Source organism: Ambystoma mexicanum, chromosome 5q (genome assembly GCF_040938575.1).
Source record: "Ambystoma mexicanum isolate Mex_15411 chromosome 5q, UKY_AmexF1_1, whole genome shotgun sequence".
NCBI classification, from domain to species: Eukaryota; Metazoa; Chordata; class Amphibia; order Caudata; family Ambystomatidae; genus Ambystoma; species Ambystoma mexicanum.
Window position 1 is genome coordinate 1,111,783,307 of NC_090933.1, and position 24,248 is coordinate 1,111,807,554.

The following is a 24,248-nucleotide window of genomic DNA, read 5'->3' on the forward strand; positions in this document are numbered from 1 at the left end:
ATCCAGCAAAGCTGCTGGGGGACTCACTAGGTGAGGGAAATTAGCCATATAATGAGAATCCTCCCTAATACACACAATCTGGTGTCCTTCCCCCTGGTTAATCCTAACTAGCTCCGACAATGGTATCCAGGTGGCTTACGAGTTGGTTGGTCCCACCATCTGAAAGGAAGAAGTTGTCCTTGAAGGGACTTCTCTGTCGAGATAAACTTGGCAATTCGGTCCTGCAGGAGGGCTTCACCTGGCAAATCAAGGGTCCAGGAGTTGCAGCAGCCGTCCTCTTCCAGCTCGTCTTCAGTTCTTTCGTTCCAGTGGTCGACTCTGCTTTCCAGTCCAAGAGACTTGCCTTTTAAACAGTTTTCTCCCTTTCATTCCAGCCTAGCTGCCATTCAACCATCAGGGTGGCTGTCCTTGCCCGACAGTCACCAGCCAATCACGCTAGAGTGCATTTGGGTCTCCTAGGAGACTAAGCACAGGGAGTTTCGGACACCTCCCTCACTTCCTGCCCACCCCAGACATTCAGATGCCAAGGCGGTCTTCAGTCCTGAAGCCCGCCTACGGCATAGAAACGAAGTGGCCAAACCTAGTTTGGCGCGCAGAGACAAACTCTAGAAGGACCTTTACAAAAAGAAATGGCAAAAAAAGAAGACTGGGACCTGTTTAAACAAAGGGGCTTAAGGCGCCATCTTGAAAAACATGGCTTCCGCGATTTTTAGCTACCGGTGTTCGCGGTCGGGAAAAATCATAGTAGTTTGCTGTAAAAACACTTTCTCCAGCCATTTCGATAGAAAAGGGTGGCATTTGACTGCTACATGAGTTTCTAGACAAAGGGGATGCTATGTAATCCCTCTAGCACTCTATAGGAAGATAGTGTGTGCTGGGTCTAGGAATTTAAAAAGACTAGTAAACTCAATTTAAACTTACATTCTCTGGCAAACAGTAGTTTATCCCAGAGAAGGTACCGTTGGGAAGTCTAAAAAGACATCCCTGTGTCACTGCACTGAGGGTGCTGTGTAACGCACATGAAAAAGATGCCCATGGAGTTATCTTAAAAGTTCATAATCAAAGAAAACGAGAGTAAAACACACATCAAAATACATGAAAGAGTGGGAAAAAAAGGTTCACACTCTGTCCAGGTAAAAAAAAATCAAGTCCTCAAAATCCAGCAAAGTTGCTGGGGGTCTCTAAGGTGAAGGGAATTAGCTCATTTATGAAAATTCTCCCTATCACTCGTCCCCCCCAGACTAAGGGACAGGAGGATTTAATCCACCCCTGGATGAATCCCCTTACTGCAGTTGGTCAAACATTCTGGAGAGATCATCAGCATTTTGGTGATTACACCCTGACCTGTTTTCAATGGCAAACGCAAACCCATTTAGGATCCCCCCACCCCCTTCATCTGTATTAACCATATCAAGGGTTGGTGGTCAGTCTGAATCACAAAAGTAGTTCCATACAAGTATGGTCTAAACTTCTTCAGTGACCACACAATAGCAGAACATTCTCTTTCAGCTGACTCAGAAATGCACCTATACCTGTATTGGAAGCATCTATTTGCACAATGAATGTTTGGCTGTAGTCAGGAGCTCTTAAGACTGGAGCTTGACAAAGGGCTTCCTTAAGTCCTTCAAATGCCTTGTTGCACTCCTCATTCCACCTGACCTTTTTAGGAAATTTAGGTGAGGAGACCACATTCAAGGGAGAAGCTATGGTCCCATAGTTCTCTATGAAGTTCCTATAATAACCAGTGAGACCTAAGAAGGCTCTCACTTGGGTTTGAGTAGTAGGGGTGGCCCATTCTTGTACAGCTTGTACTTTGCTAGGGAATGGCCTTATTTCACCTCCTCCTATCTCATGTCCAAGGTACACCACTTTGCTCTGACCAATTTGACATTTACTTGCCTTTATGGTCAGATGGCCCTGCTCAAGAGCCTGCAAAACATATCCTAAGTGGTCAACATGTTCTTTCCAAGTAGGGCTGAACACTGCAATGTCATCCATGTATGCCATGCAGAAGTCCTCCAACCCATAAAGAATTTGATTAACCATCCTTTGGAATGTTGCAGGTGCATTCTTTAATCCAAAAGGCATTACCTTAAAGTGGTAGAGGCCTGCTGGGGTTGAAAATGCAGTTTTCTCCTTGGCATCGTCTGTCAGAGATATTTGCCTGTAGCCTGACGTTAGGTCAAATGTACTGAGGTACTTGGCTGAGCCAAGTTTGTCCATAAGATCATCTGTCCTAGGTAAAGGGTGGACATCTGTCTTAGTAACCGCATTTAGAGTTCTATAGTCCACAGAGAATCTCAACTCCTGCCTTTGGCACTAGTACAACTGGACTAGGCCATGAACTTGGTAGAGGGTTCTATTACCCCAAGATCAAGCATCTTGTTGACCTCTTCCTTTATGTGGGTTCTGACATCATCTGACATCCTGTAACCTCTGCTTTTCACAGGTAAACAGAGAATATCATGCTGGCCCCAAGAGGTTAAGCCTGATGATAGTGAAAACAGGGAGGCAAACTGATTCAACAGAAACTTGCACTCCCCCTGTTGTTCCAGTGTCAGATTAGAAGAGAGATTGACTCCTTCTATTTTCTCATCTAAAGGTTGTCCCCTGAGGAGGAGATCAGGTAGAGGTTCACTCTCTTCCTCCTCTTAAGCTGAAGCTAGAAGCAAAGCTCCCACTTCTGGTCTTGAGGCATAGGCTTTTAGACGGTTGGTGTGAAAGACCCTGGGAGCCTCCTTAGGATTGCCTAAGTCCCCCGGATAATTGACATCTCCAGGTTTTCCCACAACCTTGAAGGGTCCAATCGATTTGTCCTGTAAGGCCCTCTGCCTTGTAAGACCCATAAATAAAACTTGTTGGTCTAGAGTAAACTCAACCATGTTGGCCTTCTGGTTATGCCAATGCTTCACCAGAGCCTGACCTGCTTTTAAGTTATCAGATGCTATTGTCATCATGTGTGTCATTCTCCTCCGGAGACCTAACACATAGGCAGTGACTCTCACTGGCTTGGGAGAAGGAACACTCTCCAACCCCTCCTTAATTATGGCCAATGGACCTCTAACTTGATGACCATAGAGAAGCTCAAAGGGACTAAATCCAACTCCCTCCCGAGGGACTTCTCTATAAGCAAATAGAAGGCATGGCAGTAGAAGGTCCCACTTTCTTCTAAGGGGTTCCTATAAAGCACCTATCATGCTCTTCGTAGTACGGTTATACCTTTCTACCAACCTATTTATCTGGGGATGGTAGGCAGTTGAGAACTTGTAAGTCACTCCACAGTTCCTCCACATGGCCTGCATGTAGTGGGACATAAAATGTGATCCCCTGTCAGAGATGACTTCCTTAGGAAAACCTACCCTGGTAAAAATACCAAGAGGGCCTTAGCAACAGCCTGAGCTGTAACAGTTCTCATAGGTATAGCTTCACGATACCTAGTAGCATGGTCCACTACAACCAATATAAATCGATTGCCTGAAGAGGTTGGTGGGTCTAAGGGATGAACAATGTCGATTCCTACCCTCTCAAAAGAGACTCCCACCACTGGGAAAGGCAATAAAGGTGCCACATTCTTGGCTCCACACTTGCCAGAGATCTGACACGTGTGACAGTTCCTACAGAATATATATTTTCTTTTTTATTCTTTATTGAATGTAGCTGAATAAATCAACTTGTTCAATATTCAAACAAGATTCATTTACGTATTAAGTACAACAAAAGTCAAGTAAAATTCAAATACATTATGATACAAAATGAAACAGAAACAACAGAGAAAGAAGAAAACAAACAAGCATAAAATGTTTAAAAGGGTTGAAATCATTAGGAAGGGCCAGACTTGTGAGAGACTTGGCTAAAAAGAAAAATATGATAATTCATATACAATATTAAAATGAGCATAAATTAGACTCATGATACCACTGAAACATCCTTACATAAAATAAGTCTCATCATTATTTAGTGATGATAATTTATCCTGAATCGTGGTCGGGCCCATCCCAATTTTAACTGTTCCTATATTTTCACACTACACCAGGTTTATAAGCCCTTATAATTCTATTCCAGGGAAGACACAAAATTCAATTTCAACATAATGGCCATCAAAAAGTTATAGGTGGCGATGCAAATACTTATTGAGTTGGTAGAAAGTAGCACCGACCACCAGGTTTCAGGGGTTAATGCACTGAACTAAGACATATGGGATTCAAAATGTTTCCTTCTCAATTCAGTTAGCGCTGGGCATTCGGTGATAATGTGTTTGAGGGTTTCTTTAACCGCCAAAACCATGCAGAAGGTACAATGATTCTCATTTGCCGGCAACAACTTCTTTCTAACCAAAACGTCGCGAGTTGGAAACAAATTAAGTCGCAGACGTAAAATGGTTGTTCTTACTTGTGGAGAAGGAGATTAATTTAGGTATGGAGCCAAAACTCCAAGACTTTTATGTTTAAAGGCCAGAGCCCCACAATCTTTGTATGACAGAAACACCATTCTCGTACTAATCCAATCTAATCTGAACAATTTCTCCTTTGCTTTAGTCGGATTAACAATAAGAGCTTCCAAGGACAGATCAGCTCTAGCTAGAATGTTATGAATCTGCAAAGTCCAACTTTTAACAAATGAGTGATCAGATGTCAGTATGTAAGAGGATAGTATAGTCAATATGTTATCAGGCTTTACATGAATGAGGCACTTGCGAAACAAGGCACAAAGCCTCCAGTGATATTCTGCACTCAAGGACGCCAGACCTAGTTTAGGTCTTAGCCAGGGGCCGGGGACACATTGAGGGAGTTGCAATACACCTCGCCAGTATTTCGTCTCTAGCTTTTGCAATATGCTTGGGCAGACAATTTTATTTGGTCTCAAGACCATATAATATAGTTGGTAATACTTTTTGTCTCCAATAGGCTATAGCTGGCCTGATGGTGAACTTCCCGAATGTATACAAAATGATTTTTGTCTGAGAAATGGCAGACATGATCTTATGGTCTAAGGACCTAGAGTGCGAATCAGTGGATGGTGAACCATCAAACAAAATTCCTAAATAAAGATACGTTGGAACCACTTCCACAATCCTGTTATCTATTTTCCAGTCAAATTGCGTTCTTCTGGAAGGCTTGGGAGCATAAACAACAACTTGTGTTTTGTTTAGATTAATTACTAGCTCATTGACTTCCAGATATTCATGTAACGCAGAGAGTAAATTCTGCAGGCCTATCAGTGTTTTCGAGACCAGCACCAAATCATCTGCATACCATAGGGCTTTGATGAGGGAACCATTCATTTTTGGAGAGTCTGAGACTACATGAAGGAGGGTCTGATTTACATCATGAATGAAATAGTTGAAGATGGCAGATGCCAGCACACAGCCTTGTTTCAACCTCCTAAATGTAGGTATTGCCGCAGACAATAAACCTGAAACAGATAACTGGACCATTATAGTAGTTGACGAATGCAGGGCATGTATGATATCACAAAGGGTTGCAGGACAATTGGCCAAATGTAGTTTTTCCATCAATTTGATTCTAGAAACAGAATCGAAGGTTGTGTGTAGATCAACTAAGGCAAAATATAGCAGTTGTCTAGTTGATTGGGCTTGGGCCTTTAAAGCATTAAGGGTCAATAAATTGATGGAAGTGCCCAACCCGGTCACAAAACCGTTTGACATGGATCCCGCTGTTTATTGCTCTCAGTCCACCGGGAGCTATCTCGTAACACTAGTCGAGCAAAGATCTTCCCTGGCGCGTCGAACAAAGCAATGGGACGATAGCTTGCAGGGGATTCCCTGTCACCCTTTTTAAAAATTGGAACAAGTAATGAGGACTGCCATGAGGTTGGAATTTTTTTGGATCGAATAATCTGATGGAATAAATTATTCAATATCATCGCCCATTCAGATGGATTCTGTTTGAACATTAGATTGTTTAAACCATCAGGCCCTGCTACACATGAAGAAGAAGATTTCTTTATTAGATTTTCAACTATGCTAGCTGAGCATTCCAAGCTCCACTGGTCTAGAGACACAGGAGAATACACAAAATCAGCATATTTAGTATCTGCATATAACTTTTGATGATTAAGTTGGGCTTGAGTTTCTTATTCTTAGGCAAGACAATTCTTACTTCCTGACACACAGAATCAGATTGAGCATTTGCCAAAATAGTGGCACCCAATACAATGGGAAGGCAGCTCGAATTACCTGCACTCACAGAAATAGGCATAGTTGGATCAGAGAACTGCGGCATGGTGGAGGATTCATCTGGCATACATTCCTTGCGTTTAGCGCAGAAGGTACGAATGTCTTTTTTAGCCAGGGAGGTTCTTAGGATCGGAGTCAAAGTGATTGATTTCTTTGAAATACGGGATAGTTTCTTTTGTTTGGGAGTTGTTAAGGAGGTGGTGAGCGAGGCGCTCAGAGCGTCGGACATGTTTGTTTTTAGCACATAAGGGCAAAAGTGCATAAATATTCCTTTCTTAGTGATTAAGGCGGAGAACAAGCATGCCCCCAGTCACAATTACTCAATAAATTGCTTTCCCACTCGTTGCTCGCAGCGCTGCGGCGAAGCGGCAAAGCGGGACTTTACCGGGACTTTCTCTGTTGTGCGCGCGCCGTGCACGCGCGTTCACAGATTTATAGTACCGTCCCCAATTCACGCAGTGCTACCTAAAGAAAGGAAAATAGTGTTAAAATTAGTCCGTACATCCTCGTTGTAAACGTAGTATGTAAACGTTGGTGCTTGTGCTCAAGTTCACCTTCTGGTAGTTGCAGTATAGTCCACAGAGAATCCAAATGGACTGCAGTAAAGTTGAATCCACAGGAACAGGAGTGCAGCATATAGCGGCAAAGCGTGACTTTACCGGGACTTTCTCCGGTGTGCGCGCGCGATGCGTGCGCGTTCACAGATTTATAGTACCGGCCACAATTCACACAGTGCTACCTTCTAGTAGTTGCAGTATAGTCCACAGAGAATCCAAATGCACCGCAGTAAAGTTGAATCCACAGGAACAGGAGTGCAGCGTATAGCAGCAAAGCAGGACTTTACCGGGATGTTCTCCGGTGCGTATCTACATCAGCCCCAACTTAGGCCAGTAAAAGTATAGAGAAAGCCCTTCCTTGTTTTTTTTGAAGCTCAAGTGACCAGCCAAAGGAATCTCGTGGGCTAAATGTAGAAACTGGTGTCTTGTATCTAGGGGCACTGCAAGTCTTCTGTAGTCCCCTGTGATAGACTATGTAGGTTCACTGTAGAAGAGGCCATCTTCCCAGTATAACCTGTGTTTCTCTGGCCCTTGCCCGTCCAGCTGCGAAGCTGCCTGTTGGCGAAGACCTTCAAGAGTAGGGCACTCTCTTTACTCTCTTTGACCTCTGCTGAAGTCTGCCCTACAGGGGCCACCTTCTTCCAGTAAAGACTGCAGTTCAGGATGCTCTTTAGGATCCAGATCTCCAACAGGGGTAAGGTCTTCTTCCAGCTCAGAATCTTCAGCAGCTGATTCAACCTTTCCTGGTTGTTCCTCACACTCAGCCTCAGCTGGTGGAGCAGTCACAGGGGTGACTTTGGACAGTCCTCTCGGGGATGTCCTTGTTGGTAGCACAGGAGTGATTTCTGGCTTTTTCCTTGAGATCTTGGGTTTCCCTTTGTCTGATTCTTCTTAGAAATAGCAGTTAGTAGTTCCTGTGGACTGGGTGTGTTATAGATTCCTCTGTACCATCTACTAGAGGGCCAGTTAAGGTACTCTCTCTGCCCTATCTGTCTGCTCCTGCTTCCTTTTACTGAGAGGTCTGGGGGTGCTTGATACAACTCCAAGAGCTTTTAAGTCATTCCCCAACAGGACTCTCCCAGGCACCTCACTTTGTACACTAACAGGTTTCTTGACAGTCATGTTGTTGCACTGGGTGATAGCTGGTAGTCTAGGAACCATTTGGACAGGGCATCCAGCAAGCTTAGTGATGCCTTTGGGTGCCTTAGCAACATCCTCAGGTTTGAAAAAAGATTCATCCACCACTGTAATGCTGGCCACAGTGTCTCTAATGGCAGGGGTCTCCTGACCATTTACAAGTACACTGTTCTTGTAACATTCTTTTCTTTTGTGTTATCTGGAATTAAATTATAGACATCTAAATTCTGCTGTTCCCACAGAGCCAGGGACACTAAAGAAACACTGGCAGAGACTCCAATGGGTTCTTGAGCCAGTAATTAAAAGTTTCTACTTGCCATTTGTACTTCTCCCTCTGGGGAAAAGGCTGAGACAGTGTGGACCCCTGAAGGTTTACCCTTACGTCTGGAATCCCCTTTCACATGGTCAGTAGACCCACAAGCATAACATTTTCCAAATGTTTTGCCAAATGGGGGTTTCTGCTGACCTCCCTCTGGTTTGGCACCAGAGGTTTCACTAGCCTGATTCGGTTTCTGTTTGGGGCCCTCTTTTGGATTGGAGGTATTAGAATTCTCTTTGCCATCTTTCTCTTGCTGCTTCCCATCATCCTTCTTCTGAGTTGCCCAGAATCTGTGTGAGTAATCCTGTTGGCGACCCACAAGTCAGCAGCCTTTGCTAACTTCTTTGGATCAATTTCTTTAGAGTCAGCTAAGTGCTGTCTCAGCTCAGGAGAGCAGGCATCAAAACTAACAAAAATAGATTTCTCATTCCTTCAAAAGTGTTAACTATGTAACCCTTTACCCAACCATCTAAGTTTTTCAAACATTCACACACCCAGGTAGCCCAAGGTTGAGGGACCTAAACCTCTTAAGGTACTGGGAAGGAGTTTTCCCAAATCTAGCTATCAAAGCTAGCTTCACATTTTCATACTCCAATCGTTCAAGTTCCCCCACCTCCATTACAGCATCAGGTGCAACCTGGGGAAGCCTAGACAAAAGCCAAGGAATCAACTGATTCCCTGTGAAATCCTGAATCCAATAGTTATATCAAAAAGCAGCCAACCAATACAAAATATCAAGTCTCACCTCATACATACTCACGGCTTCTTTAGGACTGGAAGACCTAGAAGACTCTGGGATAGAACCATTTTCAAGAGACAATTTCTTCATTCCAAGAGCATAATGCATTTCCATTTCTCTGAGTTTGATTTCTTGATGTTTACTTTCAGTTTGCATTTGGAGCCTTTTGAACTCTAACTCAAGTCTCATTATTTCAAGAGAGACAAATTCTGGACTCAGTACTGGACCTGGTAGGGTCCCTGTGGCTATTGTTCGAGTGCCTAAGGCAGGTAGAGGTGCAGTGGGGCTCACATCCTGAGACTCCTCTGACTCCTCTAGCTCATCAATAACAGAGTTAGACTCCGAATCATTATCATCCTCATCAACACTATCCACACTTGCTGAGGGGGTAGGGGCTATAGCTCTACCTCCCAGTCTTTGACGATTCAACAACTTCTCAATTCATTTACTTGCCTTTAACAGAGAGAGACCTGACTTTAGACATATCTTTCAGTTGATCTACTGTTAGAATGATCAGGGCTTCCAGTTTCCATATTTGACATTATAAAACAATTGCTTTTCTAGTGGTGCTTAGCCTTGTGAAGGTTATTTGAACAAAAGTAAGGGCAGCACTCTCAATGTAACAACTATACTTTATCCTCACTGCTTGCCAGCAGTGTTAGGCAGAATTGCATGCAGTACCCTCTGGGACCACCACATACAATTAGGACTATAGGTGTAAGCAAAAACCAACCTTTGGTATAAGTCTGTACTACAGAGAAAGAGTGGGAAAAAAGGCTCACACTCTTTCCAGGTAAAAAATCAAGTACTCAAAATCCAGCAAAGTGGCTGGGGGTCTCTAAGGTGAAGGGAATTAGCATATTTATGAGTATTCTCCCTAACAAAAGGCAATGCTCTATCTGCAAGGCCACATGTCATCCGAGGACACACGATCCAACTGCAGTAAATACAGGAGAATCCAAAACTACGCATTCAAAACAGTTACATGCAGCACTCCCATGGACTCCTCCCCAAGCATAGACAAACCTTAATAGACATTATTGTCTCCCTTCAGTCAATCCCAGTCCTGGTGGTCAAGGCCCTCGCCAATTTGCTAATCCATGAGGGCAGGTTAGTAATTTGCCTACCTCTTCCCAAACCACTGCTGAATCTCTGCTTGGCAATACTATGGCAGCCCCTCCCAAATTGAGTCGTCTTACAACTCTCTATAAACAAACATTTCATTCTAGTGTAAGAATATCTGGCTTTCACTTTAGGGAAAGCATATCCGGTCACTGAACACTAAGGGCCTCATTACACGGATGGCGGTGGACCAAGGTGCTGCCAGCACCTTGGTCCATGCCGGTAAAATACCGGCACCGCCTTGGTGGAAAGGGGAATTACCGCCCTATTCCAAGGTTGGTGGGGCGGTAATTCCCCCTTCCCCCATTGCCCTTTCACATTACCATTTTTACCCCATAGGGCATAATGGGAATGGGGAAGGTGCTAATTACGGCACCGCAAATTGCGGTACCGTAATTAGCTCCCTGGTCCCTTTGCGGGTTGGTTTTTAACGCCTGCAAAAAGCAGGCGTTAAATTCCCCAAACCGCAAAGGGACCTCGTAGTAAGGCGGTAAGGATTTACCGGTACCTTACCGCCTACCGTGTAATGAGGCCCTAAGTGTTGTAACATTGTTAGACCTTCAACTGGAACATCAAGGAAGTCATTTTACCTGGCAGGGCAGTCATGTGGAAACATTGTTACAAACCCAAGGTTTGCATTCAGGGATTGAACCATAAAGACAACATACTGGGGCAGCGTTTTAAGCTGCTAGGTTTACTTAAATGTCTGTGCATTCCAAATAAATTGCAACATTTTATTATCGACAGATAAGCTCTCTGTCGAGTGACAATGATTCTGGAACTTGGTTTTCATTTTGTTACAATCCCTAATAAGAAAGCAGTAGGCTTGCAACAAGGAGGTGGTACTGGTAGCAACAGGTGGTGACTGTGGTATTAAGGAAGTGGTAGTGAGCGGTGGTTAAGAAAGTAGCAACATCAGAATGGGAAGGTGTTAAAGGGGAGTGAAAAAGTGCAGATTAAACAAAATGATTGGAGGAGTGTTAGTTTGCCACTGCGGGAAGGTTCCAGGGGTTCAGATCAGACCCAAGCAAGCTCAAACAGTGAGAGGAGGAACTAGTGTGAAAGATAGAGATCATGGCACGGATAAAGAGGGAGATGTTTGGCAAGAATGTATATAGCAACCCTTGTCACCTTGGTATTAGATAACCCACCTATTGGTATAGGCCTGTACTACACAAGTTGGTAGGGTGACTGAGCAGCCAGACTTATCTCAAGATGGGTAAATGTGAGCCGTAGAGCTGTAGCAATGAATTTCACCAATACATGTATCCAAACAACACTTACACTCAAGGTTTCTAGTTAAAATAATTATTTATTTATTTATTTATTTTTGTGTGTGTGTTTTATCAAAATTGATTGATTTTACAAAGTGTGTGTTCTGTTAGTTGTTGTTGTTCTTGCTTCTCTTTATAAGTTTCTTCACAATGTGGCGTTTTCTTCTTTCAGGCACTCCACTAGGGCTGCTTCCAGGACTTTTGTGACTGCTATCGTACAGTGGGTTTTTCTTCCACTTAGCAGATGCGACCACCAGACATCTTCCTCTCTCAAAACAGATGATTCGAAGGAAGGGGGTTAGGTATGCTTTTCTTAGGGTGGCTGTTTCTGGACACGTCATCAGAAGGTGTCTTTTTGATTCAATTTCAGAGACATTCTTGCATAGTCGGCAGGAATTAGATGTGGATTGGCCTCTTAGGGCTCTGATTTCGTTGGTGTGCAGAAGGTTAAGCCAGGCTCTTAGGAAGGTATGTCTTCTGCGTTTGTCAGGGAAGCAAGTGAAAACTTGGTCGATTTCATTGAGTTTTTTTTATTGAATCGGGAGGTGGGCCAGAAGTTTGTTTGAGGCGGCCTTGTCTAGTGTTTCTATCCAGTCGAGTTTGTTTTGTTTTTTCTTGACTCGTGTTGGATTTTGAATAAGGTCCTCCTCGTTGCAGCCAGTTTGCTCCAGTTGGGTTTTCTTCTTAAGGACCCAGGCTGAGAGCATTTTGCATTTTCCGGTGTTTGATTCTTGTTTTTATCAGTTTGTATTGCAGGGCTGTGTCTGGCACAATCATTTTCCTGAAAAAAGCCATTTTGTTCCAGTCGACTGATGCTTTTATCGAGAGTAGGCCCAGTTCCCTCCGGATTGGTGGTAGTGATGTCGACTTTGGCAGTAGGAGCACTTCATGCCAGAAGTATGCTTCGAGTTTAGGCGAAAGAGATGAGGGAATAGTCGGCATGCCTTCTCCTCCGTATGTCAGGGCCGGGATTAATTTTTCCTTTGTAGTATTTTATCACCGGCATCAGGGAGAAACGGCCGAATTTCCTGTCCAAGGCCTTCGCCTGCGAAGTTAGTTTCCGAGGTTTTTCCCAGAGGTTCATCTGCATGCTTGACTCATTTCCAAGCTGTCCATCATGACCCCTAGGTACTTGAATTCTTTTACTTGCTCAATTTTGGTGGATTCTATTGCCCATTTGTGAGGTTTTCTGTTTGTTTTTGTGGGGTTTTCCAGCACCAAGATTTTGTTTTTTCTTTGTTGATCTCTAAATTATTTTTCGTTATGTAAGTGTCCAGGTTATCAATTTAGCGTTGGAGGCCTATCGGCGTCTGGTCAATTAAGATGATGTCGTCTGCGTAAAGAAGCCTTGGGATTTCGGTCCCTCCTATTTCTGGTGGAAATGTTCTTAGGGTTTCTCAGGAATCTTTGAAGTCGCCAAGAAAAGCTGTAAAGAGCGCCGGAGCCAGGGGGCAGCCCTGCTTCACATCTCTGTTTGTCGGGATTTCTTCGGACAGGATGCCTAATTGATTGAGCTTTACTCTTATCGTTGTTTTTGAGTGTAGAGCGATAATGGGTTCCAGGGTCTGGTCAGGACATTGCCATGCACTCAGCTTCGACCAGAGAAGGCCTCAATCAATTTTGTCGAATGCGTGGGTCAGGTCGACGAAGGCCAGGTATATCTTTTTTTTTTTGTTCTCTTGCGATGCTTTTTATTATGGTCAAAAGCATGATGTTCGTTGTGGTCCCAACGTTCTTTGTAAAGCCCGCTTGCAGTGGGTCGTTGCACAGGGAGTGTTTGGCCCAGCGTTGGAAGCTTTCGAGCAGGCAGGAGCCGTAGATTTTTCCTATTGTATCTAACAGGGCCATGGGGCAGTAGTTTGACGGGTCTGATCTGTCGCCTTTCTTGAAAATTGCCACAACTGTTGCTGAGGACCAAGAACTGGAAATTGTCTTTGAGAGACTGATGTCTTTGAACACAATGCTAATGAATGATGCCCATGAGCCTTGATGGTTTTTCAGATCGATGTTCGTTATCCCGTCCGGGCCTGGAGCTCTTGATGGTTTCAGTTTCTGGATTTCTCTTTCTATGTCGGCTATGTTGGAGTAGTCTTCCCATGGTGTTGTGCCTCGTAGATGTAATGGGTCAGGGTTGTTGGGTGGCTTCTGGAACAGAGTATTGAAGTGTTTTGTCCAGCTTTCCTCGTTCACGGTGTTAGTTGTGAAGGGACTTGTGGATTTTCCTATCCCTTTTACGAGATCCCAGAATTTGCAGGAGTTTCTGCCGTTGACCTTTCTTAGCATCATCTCCTAGTCTTGTTGGTAGAGAATAGCTCGATAGAATTTTAGCCAGCCAGTGTATCTTTTAGCTTCATCTTGGTAATGTTTCTTGATTGGTGGTGAGTTTGATTTGTTTGCTTGCTGTTTGAGTTTCCTGAGACCGCAGCGTTTCTCTACCAGAAGTTTGTTGTACTGATGCGTGCCTTGTGGAGCTCTTCCAGCTTTTTTCGAAGCGTCCGCTTGGTATGCCAACAGAAGTGGTTGGTAGTCGATTGGGGCGGTGCATTTGGTGTTGTTCACGGATCTCAGTTTTTGTTTGTATTAGCCGGATAGTTCCAGGTTTCTTTGGATTTCTTTATTTATTTAACCGTCCATTTTAAATAAGCATTCTTTAAAAAAGGCAATGTGCAACAATAAAATACACTTCAAAAATACTTTCTCAGAATCAACACAAAGCAAGTAGATAAACTTTAGAGATGCTTCATACACACTTCCTACACCATGAGGTGATTCACTAGTACAGTAGTGGCATTTATATATCACTTGTACACTTTGTAAATTCTGAGGTTGGTAGAAAGGGAAGGTTAGAGGAAGGTACAAGGTTAAACAGGTTCTCAGAGCATGCATGCACTTTAAATCTTCCAATGAAATCTATATAAAAACCTTTCCCAGCAATATTAGTTTCAAACCAATGTATCACCTATGAGGGACAGTCAGAATCAAAGTCAATGGAATAGAGTCTGCAGGGAGCCAGGACAGCCAAAGTTAACTGTAGCAAAGTCTATGGAGCTGAGTCACTTCTTAGATAGCAAAGGTATTGCACAAAGTTAGAGTGTTTGTTGAATGAAAAATCACGGTAGGGTCACTAGCTGTTACACTTGTGAACGTTAGAGCTGCCCTCAACTCTAGAAAAGTGGCTACTGCAAGTCTCAGCTGAAAAGAGCAAGCTACAGACAATGAGGTAAGTAAGTACCCCAAGTCAGAACAATATCTTTGGTTAGAAGAAGAGGGTCCAGCTGGCTTCTGTCTGGTACCAGGGATGCAGATCCAGTGTTCCTGGGCCTCAGTCATGGGGACAAGAGGGAGGACGTTTGAGGACTCCTGCAGCAGAAATTTGATGGTCGGCGGCAGCTACGGCTCTTTTTGGATCAGCTGCATTTTGCAGTTTCAGAGCTCAGTAAATAGCGCCACTGCAGATCTTGGACACTGGTTGGGCTTCCTTCACTCCCTGAGCCCAGCACTCTGGTAAGGTGACTCGAGCTTTGGTCGTCCTGCTCTGGAGGATCCTGGCGAGACTCCTGGAGCTTTTGGCTGGCTGACAGACGCTGCACTCGACTACAGATTTCCCGACCCCTGGCACTCAGTTCCTGCAGCAGCAAAGATGTACAGCCAGATGGGGAAGGTCTTCCAGCAAAGTTCGCCACAGGGTTAGTTGGTCCCACTAACCCAAGGGAAGACCTCATCCCTTCCTGAGCTTCTCTTGTCAATAAGAAAAAGGAGTTTCACTACAGCAGCAGGGCTTCACCGGGCAGTTCAACTGTCCAGGAGTATGTAGCAAGATTTGTTCACGGTTTCTTTATCGGGATATGCTTCACAGTAATAGACTCTGTCTTCAGTCCAAGAAGTTTTGCTTTTTAAGCAGTTTTCTCCCATTCATGTACAGCCCAACTGTCACTCACACTGCCGGGTGGCAGTAGCCAATCAGGACTGGGTTCATTCAGGTAACCATGGAGACAAAGGACAGGGGGTTTTGGGCATCTCCCTCACTTCCTGCCCTGCAGACACACTGGAGCCAGAGGTGGGTTTCAATACTGAAACCCGCCAAAGGCAAAATGAATAAAGGGGTCAAACCTGGTTTGGCGTGCAGAGTAAAACCCAAGAAAAGATCTCACAAACAGCAAATGGTGAGAAAAGAAGACCGGACATTTTGACACAACGGTCACTCATGGGTGCTATACTGCAGCTGAGGATTCAGCCTGCGGTAGAGAAGCAGAATGGTAGGAAAGATAAACCACTCCCACCAGCCATTTAAAGTAGTGAGGGTAATATAGAAAATGTTACATGAGTAAGTAGGATAAGGGGCTACTAAGTAACCCTCCAGCACTCCACATAAGATGGGTTGTGCTGGACATACAAAGAGAAAAGGTAAGTAATGTCATTTTAAGTTTACTATTCTTGGGAACAGTAGTTCTCACACGAAAGGTATTTAAACCTTATCTAACGTACTGTGTGTCACCATACAAAAAGTAGATGCCTATGGCGTTTGTCCGACTCCAAAAACAAAGGACACATACAATCCAAATCATATTAAAACACATGAGATAGTGAGAATAAGGGCTCACTCATTCTAGGGTTAAAATTAAAAAGTCCTAAAGTCCAGCAAAAGAGCTGGGGGTCTCTAAGGTTGAAGGGAATTTGCACAGAAATTAGAATTCTCCCTAACAGGAGAAGGGCCAGATTCTGATGAGAAACGTATTCAAGCCAAGAGACCAGGGATCTACCCCCCTCTCTCTCTCTGTCTCACTGTCTCTCTCTCTCTCTCTCTCTCTCTCTTTCTTCATCTCTCTCTCTTTCTCTTCCAACTCTCTGTCTCTCTCTGTCTCTTTTCTTTCTCTTTGTCGTTCCCGGAAACTTTCTTAAGCTTTCTCAATGCTTGAAGGACTTCTGGCAAACTTTTCTGCCTATTCTTAGTGACTGGTGGAAGCCCCTGTTTGAGGTTGGCATCCTGTGGAGCACTAATTCCATGTAGTGCCCTCTCCCACAGCTCACCCCCAATGTTCCTTGACCTGCATGGACTGTGGAAGTAACATGACAGGAGCAATAGCATGGAGTATTTACCAGTATGCAGTATCTGCAAGGAGAGGCAGGGTTATGCGCAAGCACAGTGTGTCGTTTTTGTGCTAAGTGTGTGGTTGCAAGTATGGTACAACTGCATCCTCCCTAAGGCATGCAGAGGGGACTTACCATGCTATGCAGCATGTGAGGGCTGCACAGAGACGCCACCACCATTCCTGATGTGCACATCTGACTGCCCCTACACTACAGTGGGGGCTTTGTGTAAGCATGGCTGCTTTTGGTGCCAGTGTGTAGTTTAGGGTCCAGAAGCATAAATGCATATCCACACCATAGCCACTCAGACAGATGCAAAGCAGGATCTCTACCCTCCCCTTCCTATAATAGAAAAAGGATTCTTTTGGAGTTCTGCATTGTGCCTTTTAATAAACAGCATAGCGGTTCACCCATCTTACTTTCTAGGTTGTGTGCAGCAATACAGTACGAAATAGGAATCCCTTCCCTGCAAGTGATGGTGAAGTGGCGATGCAAGGTTTATACATGAACATCATGTTTCCTCGGGAGGGTTTGCTTTATAGTGAAATACAGAAGAATGTGAAAGGATTTATGGCTAAGGTGAAATTTATTCATAAAATGTGTGACCAGCACAATGAGATTCTGGAGGAAATTGGATGCAATCTGATAGACCTGGAGTCTAATCCATCAAAAGTAAAATGTGCAGTATGACTGGTCAAATATGGTGGATGCATTCCAGAAGTTTCCCTCGCTGGCACACCCAGGGCTCAAGTCGAGGGTACACGCGGGCAGATGGAGTCCCCCCACTTTATTCAGAGGGTGGACCCAGTCCCCCCAGCTAAAAGAGAAACATTGGATGTCCTCTTTGAATTTGTGAATTAAAGAAGACCTCGGGGATCAAACGGCAGTCGCCAGGTTTTCAGGCTGGACACTTCAACACTGCACTATATAACCTGATCAAAACTAACAAACAAAGGTGACATATCCCATTTTCTTACTGCAAGTCCCAGGGAAAGCATTTGTATTGGTTCTTGGAGTTTAAAACATGCACACATTTTAACGTTTTTAAAAACACTATTAGAAGAAAATATCCTGTCTTGGTTTTGTGTGTGTGTTGATTTTATGAAATGCAAATGCCATTTGTCCTGTGTAATTTGGGTGGTTATGCAAAGCCAATATAATGAAATGCGCATATTTCACCTGATAAGCTAATTTCTGGCAATATCACATCCCATTGCGTTTGTTGATGAGTCCCCCACTTTAATTTTTAGGACTTGACCCCTGGGCGCATCTAGCAACTGAATATAAAAGCGAGGAAGTGTCAAATATTACTTGAACTTATTTCCAAATCGGCATCACAGAGATGTAATTAATAATGCAATTGATTATTTATAAGGCATTTAATACCCAGAGGTTTCTAAGTGCGGATCCAGGAATTGAACCTGTATTGCTCCACGTAGTCTTGCTTCCACGGCGAGTGTGTTGCCCCTGAGCTATCCTCCCGAGACTGACATGGTGTTATGCTCTTCAGATTTAACTTGTACACCACGGAGATACTGATTGAAGTGAAGGATGCATTTTGTCGTTTCTGTGGCTGCAAAGACTATGGGGAAACATTAAAACACTTAGTAATTAATAAATGCACTGCTCTTTGCTCACTGAGAATGTTTTATTTAGGAAATTGGGATTAGATGTCACATGTATTAATTATGATTTAATAGGGAATCAGTGTGTAATGGCCCACACAACCTCAGTTGGCCTAGCAATATTGGTTTTTTTAACAGCCTGTCATTAGAAAAATATGATAAAGCAGATTCGGGTGTGGGCCAGAGGACATAGCTCTGATATGATGGGTTATTTATAACACACTTACCAACCAGAGGTTTCTAAGCTTGGACCCGGATCGAACCCATGTTGCTTTGTGTCATCTTGCTTCCAAGGCAAGCACGTTGCTGCTGAGCTATCCTCCAGAGATTGGGTTTGAGTGGATTTTAAATTAAATAATCTTATACCATTGATCATAATTAGAAATTATGAGACACACTTTGACTGATTTCATTGCACTTTCTTCATTGAGGTTGTTTTAGTTAGTATATGATATGTTATGGCATTTATAACACACCTGTACACAAGTGTTTCTAGGCGCGATATTCTTTTTAAAATTAATTATTTTATATGACATTTATTGAGACACCTGTTTGACGTTAGAAAATGTCAACTCATTGAAATTGTATTAAGAGTGATTTTATATTAGAATTAAGATCCAAATAGTTATTTAAAGTGGATTTTAAAATATGTTAACTAATAATATATGATGCAATTTTAGGAGGACTTGTGTTAGGATTAATAAGTAGAAATGCTGTATTGAGTGATATTGAAAACAAATCTCTTTTTGTGTTGATTAGGTTGTTTTAAATGTTAGTTTGAATAAACCATATACAAATAATTTAAAAAAAACACAGGTTATGTGCATCAATCATTTCTGTGGTTGAGCTCAGCCTGAAAGTGCCCCACCTCTAGATCCTCAATATTGTGGCATATCACAAAAATGGCCTTCCTTAATATATCAGCAAAGAAGTCTGCATCTTTTTCTGTTGTCGTACATTCAGTGAAATCAATACAGATACAATATTTGATATCACTGTCACTACCTAGATTTTTCTTTTTGAATGAGTGGTGTGTTAGATCAGAAAGAGGTGAAAGACCAGCTTTTGCCATTTCAAGATTCCTTATTCAAATAATAAAGGAAAAATGACTTACTATGTCTAGTCTAAAGGTTGCCCCACCTACCCAAACTAAGGTGCTTGTCGTCTGTTGTGAAGTCCAGAATTAAACAGTCTATCGTCCGTCCAAATCTAAGGTATTCTGTCACTACCTCTAATAGAAAAGAACACAGACCAGAAGAATAACTCCCTTCTCCTGGATAGGTTTCTTCGTCTTTAGTATGTAATCTCGAGATACTGCTTGGCTATCTCAAGAAGTAATGGTTTAGTTCTTGTAGGGGACGTTTCCCAGTCCTGGTTTCCCCTACTTGTTCCCTTGCCAGTCCTTTCCTCTGCAGCTTTGTTAGCTTTAGAAATCATGGAAAAGGATCTGTCTTCAAAGTCTCTAAAAGTCTTTCTCTTCCTGTTTCCACTAGGGAGACTGATTCCCTTTGTGTTTGTTCTTATTCTCTCTGTTGCTACAATTCTTCAACTCTTTGTGAATAAGACAGTTGATAACATATTTCCTCTGTACTGATTCACTGTCTTCCTCCTTGCTATTCTTATTGTAGACCCAATAATAATTCTCTTGTCCAGGTCTTATCTCACTAAGACAAGTAGGATGGATTTCACAATGATTTGTCTCCTTTGAGCATTCACTGGGATGATTAGGCTGAGTCACAGAGTGTTTGTCACTCTTCTTAACTTTGGGCAACTTACTGAGATGTGTAGCCTGAGTCCGGTAGTGATTGTCAGTCTTTTTAACTTCGGGCCATTCACTGTGATGAGCAGGCTGACAGTATTCTGTATTGCTGTGTTCCCTCCAAAGTCATCCATCGGCCTCGTTACCTTGATTTTCAAGGGTTGGCATCACCAGGACTGTTTGCCAGAGCAGGACTTCATACATTATCAGGACAGCTTGGTTTCTTGTTCCATCTGCTTTGGACTCTTCTTTGCGTCTCTGCGGATTCCCATGTCAATGCACTGGCCAGAAGCATGCATTCCCCAGCATAGATGAGCACAATGGCTAGGGGAATGGGCAACCACTCCATTGGTGCACCCCCCCAGGGGGTCTATTGTACTGTGGACATACCTCCCTTGCTCCATGGGGAAGGGTTCCCCCTAGGAACCATCCATTTGGGGCCCTCCACTCTTCTAGCTTCAACTCTCTGCTGATCAAACGCTTCCCCAAGCAGAGAGTGGGAGGTAGGTCTCTCTCTTCTGCTGGTGCCACCCTTTGGAATGGCCTCCCTACCACTCCCTACCACTCTTAGACTTGAGCCAGACCTCCTTAAGTTCTGGAAACATCTCAAAACAAATTGTTTTTCTACATGTATCCCTCTCTCACTTCCCTCCTAATCACCCAATTTCCACTGAGACTGGCAGCCTGGTCCTCAGGAGTCTTACAGGTTAACAGGCCTTCTGCCCAGTCGACACCATCACCCACCCCCCTCAGCACTGCCTTCTGAGCCCCAGATGAGCAGCTGGGCACCCCCCTCCTTGAGCCACCTCTGCCCTTGCACTTAGCCAGTGGCCTCCTCCACTGGACCCCCTTGGCACTTCCCCTCCTGATCACCCACTACCACCTACCCATACCTTGTTCCTCCTCTCCCCCTTTTCCCTCTGTCCTGCACTTTATGTTTTCTGAATGTCACTAGGCCTAGTAGGACCGAAATAGTTTTATTTATTGCTATTGCTATTGTTTATTTACTCCCCTGTTCACTTCCCTCTTTTGTCTTGTGGTGCCGGGAAACACTATTTGTTGTATAGGCACATTATAAACACTCACTAAATAAATACAATTAAAAAATAAATAAATAGGGAAGAAGGGACGACATCCTCGGATTTGTCACACATTCTTCATCTTCACACCCCCTCACCCAAAGAATCTAGAACAGTTTGCTGATTCCCCATCCTCTGCCAGCTGCAACATTCCACACTATTGATTACGAATCTGGTGGTGCAGTAGAAATTGGCAAGGGAATGGCATTCATAGATTTACTGCCACTTTACCACACCACTGGATTCTGAGTTTGGTGGCAAAGTGGAGGAGGAACCTCCAGCACTTTCCTGGAGGGTTCATGTCACTGTATACCACAAACATTGGAGGATTTATCAAAGGCGCAATTACTGCTGTGGCAAATGTTCCACATCCCCCGTTGAGTCCTATGAACTCAATAATGGGGATCAACACAGCCAGTCCACCACTAATAATGTGACAGATTTACCACCGGCTGAGTGGCAGTGTTGGCAAGAGAGTTGTTCAGTATTAAAGTGCGAAATACCACCACACACATGCCCTATGCCCTGTATATTCTTTAATCGATGCTGGAAGATTAATTGGCCCACAATTGTAACATCGCCTCACAAATCTACATGTGTGGCTCTCTCATTCCATCTCGGCGAATATTGCGTCATCTCATTCTTCACAAACATAACCTGATTTCTGCCCCGCTGGCTTTCACCTTTCTCAATTTCTTTAACATGTTTCATAGTATGGTCTAAACCTCCGGCTATTTCTACCCCGTCCCAAAGATGTCCTTTAAGACATCTCTCACAAATTCTATTCTGTTTGTACCTTTGCCTAAAATGGTTATGGATGTTCTCCTCGTGAGTGTTTCCAAAGTTTAAAGCTCACCCAAGAACTCTTAATTAAGTGACAAATAATGCACACGTTTCTTCTTGGTGTATTGATGCATGGCAAAATAACAGCATAGAGTTGTGACACTGATAATTTTGTTAAAGGTTCAGTTTACTCAAACATCCCAAAATAATGTAATATCTCCGCTTTGTCATTCGGTTTCCTCAGTTCTGCAACTTTTTCAAGATTGCTTTGTCTCTCGAAACCGAAGAGTGATTTCTTTCTCACTTCTCTGACATGCGGCCTGCAGACAGCTAACACATAATGCATGCAACCTCCTTACCAAGCACTACATTTTACCATTGGAATGCCATGAGCAGGGAAAGAAATGCAGCCCTAAAACATTCTTTATTTTTAAAAAACTATTTTGCAACAACTAAAAAATCAAACACAAAAACTGCAAACTCCCAACCACTCCTCAAACATTGATATACTGAAAAAAACGAGGTCCAAAACAAAAATGTATTTCTGCTTAGAATTTCGGACACATTTGTTTGTTTTTGTAACTTTTTTTTATTGCAGGGGGCGACCTCCCCACCACCCACATCCCTCCACCTTAATGTATACCCTTACCCAAGCCATCTATTTATTGTAAAAAAAAAAAAGCAAAAATCCAGCATTTCTTTCGACAAATAAAAGTGTTGTTCTTGTACTCATTTTTGTTTTCGTTTTTTCCAGGTAATACCCCTCAAAGACATTCCCCATTCTGATGCTTGACATTCCAGTGTTGTACAACATTAAAGGAAAAAGCATTTGAAGCCTGTTCCTGGACCAGCATAATAAAAGGTAACAGAATTGTAGCCTGTTACTTTTAGAGCCTACTGCAGTCCTTGGCCATTGGCCACATGTGTCCAGTGTCACTGCTAGTGGACTATGGTGTAGTATTCTTTACATAGAGGTGCCTCGATTTAGAGGCATTAACACCCGGCAGCAACGCAAGAAGACTGTCCCGTACAATCAGTAGCCCCTCCCCACCCCCCCCCCGGATTGCAATACACTCCTTGTGAGGAGTCTGTTCAGTTCTCTGAACTTTCGCGCCTTTTCTGGGTCAGACTTGCTGATCCACTGCACTCATCCCAGCACTGACTAGCCCTGCAATTGCAGAGATATAGTTCCAGTGCTTGCATTTGTGCCTTACCGCACTCTATTAGCAGAGCTACAGGTGCAGCTTTGCTTGTGCTTTGTATCACTGAAATCACTCTGCGTATTTTTAGACCTGACAATATCTTGACAACACATTTTTTTGATGCCCCCGCAAGCGAGCAACATAATCACAACATCTACCATTACATATGGAATGGCCAGACAAGTTTGAGAAGTGAATCCCCTAAGTTCTCATTTTAACCAGGCTATGGTTCGTCTCGGCAGGATAGCTCAGCGGCAACGTGCTCGCATTGGAAGCAAGACGACACGGAACACCACAGGTTCAATCCCTGGGTCTGCCCTTAGAAACCTCTGGGTATTAAGCGCGTTATAAATAACAAATCATATGGTTCCTGGGAGTCCGTCCTTCACCTCATTATAACTGTTATGGTGAAGGACTTGAGGGGATACCTCAGGGGTAACACACTCGCCTTGGAATCAAGACAATGTGAAGCAACATAGGTTTGATCCCCAGGTCAGCACTTAGAAACCTCTGGGTATTAAGCACGTTATAAATAACCAATTACAATTACAAGAACTCTGCACATACTCCAGGCTTCAGTTCAGAGTCCGTCCTTACTATTATTCCGTATTCCACTGGCACAGCTGAGGTGCTGTCTCTGCTTGTGCCTTTTCTCGCTCCACTGGCAGACCTAACCTTAACTTGCACTTTGCCTTGCTCACACCACCCAGCGCACGCCAATACAATTCCCCGGAACTCCTGAAAGAGTTCCAAATAATCACAGCATCTTCTGTCATTCTTGGAGTGACCAGTTTGCTTCTATATAGGTTTAGCCACAAAGCAGTGGCTCCTGGAGGTCCTTTCTTCGGCTCAGAGTCACTAGTGTGATGAAGAGTACAACACACACTGGCATTTATTCCACTCATCAATATTGATTCATCCCATAATCAAGTTACTACAATCAGAGCACCAGGAGAAGTTATCCTCTGTCTGCCTCAGTTATCAGTTGCCAGCTAGAACCTCAATCTTCCAGATCACTCCCACCATGCACATGATCATGGTATCCATAGTGTATAAGTGATATCCATGTGTGCCTATATGCCCATAACGATATTATAAAATAGAACAAGATTCCATGCATCTCTATTTGAGGGGAGTATCACTAGATTATATCAGGCACCTGGATCTCCTAAATGGGAGCCCCTGAGGAATGGGCGGATTTACAGCAGCTGGCCGTGCCACCCCTGAAGTCTGAATCCTAAGGAATGGGCGTATTTACAGCAGCTGGCCGTGCCACCCCTGAAGCCTGAATCCTATGGAATGGGCAGATTTACAGCAGCTGGCCGTGCCACCCCTGAAGTCTGAATCCTAAGAAATGGGCGGATTTAC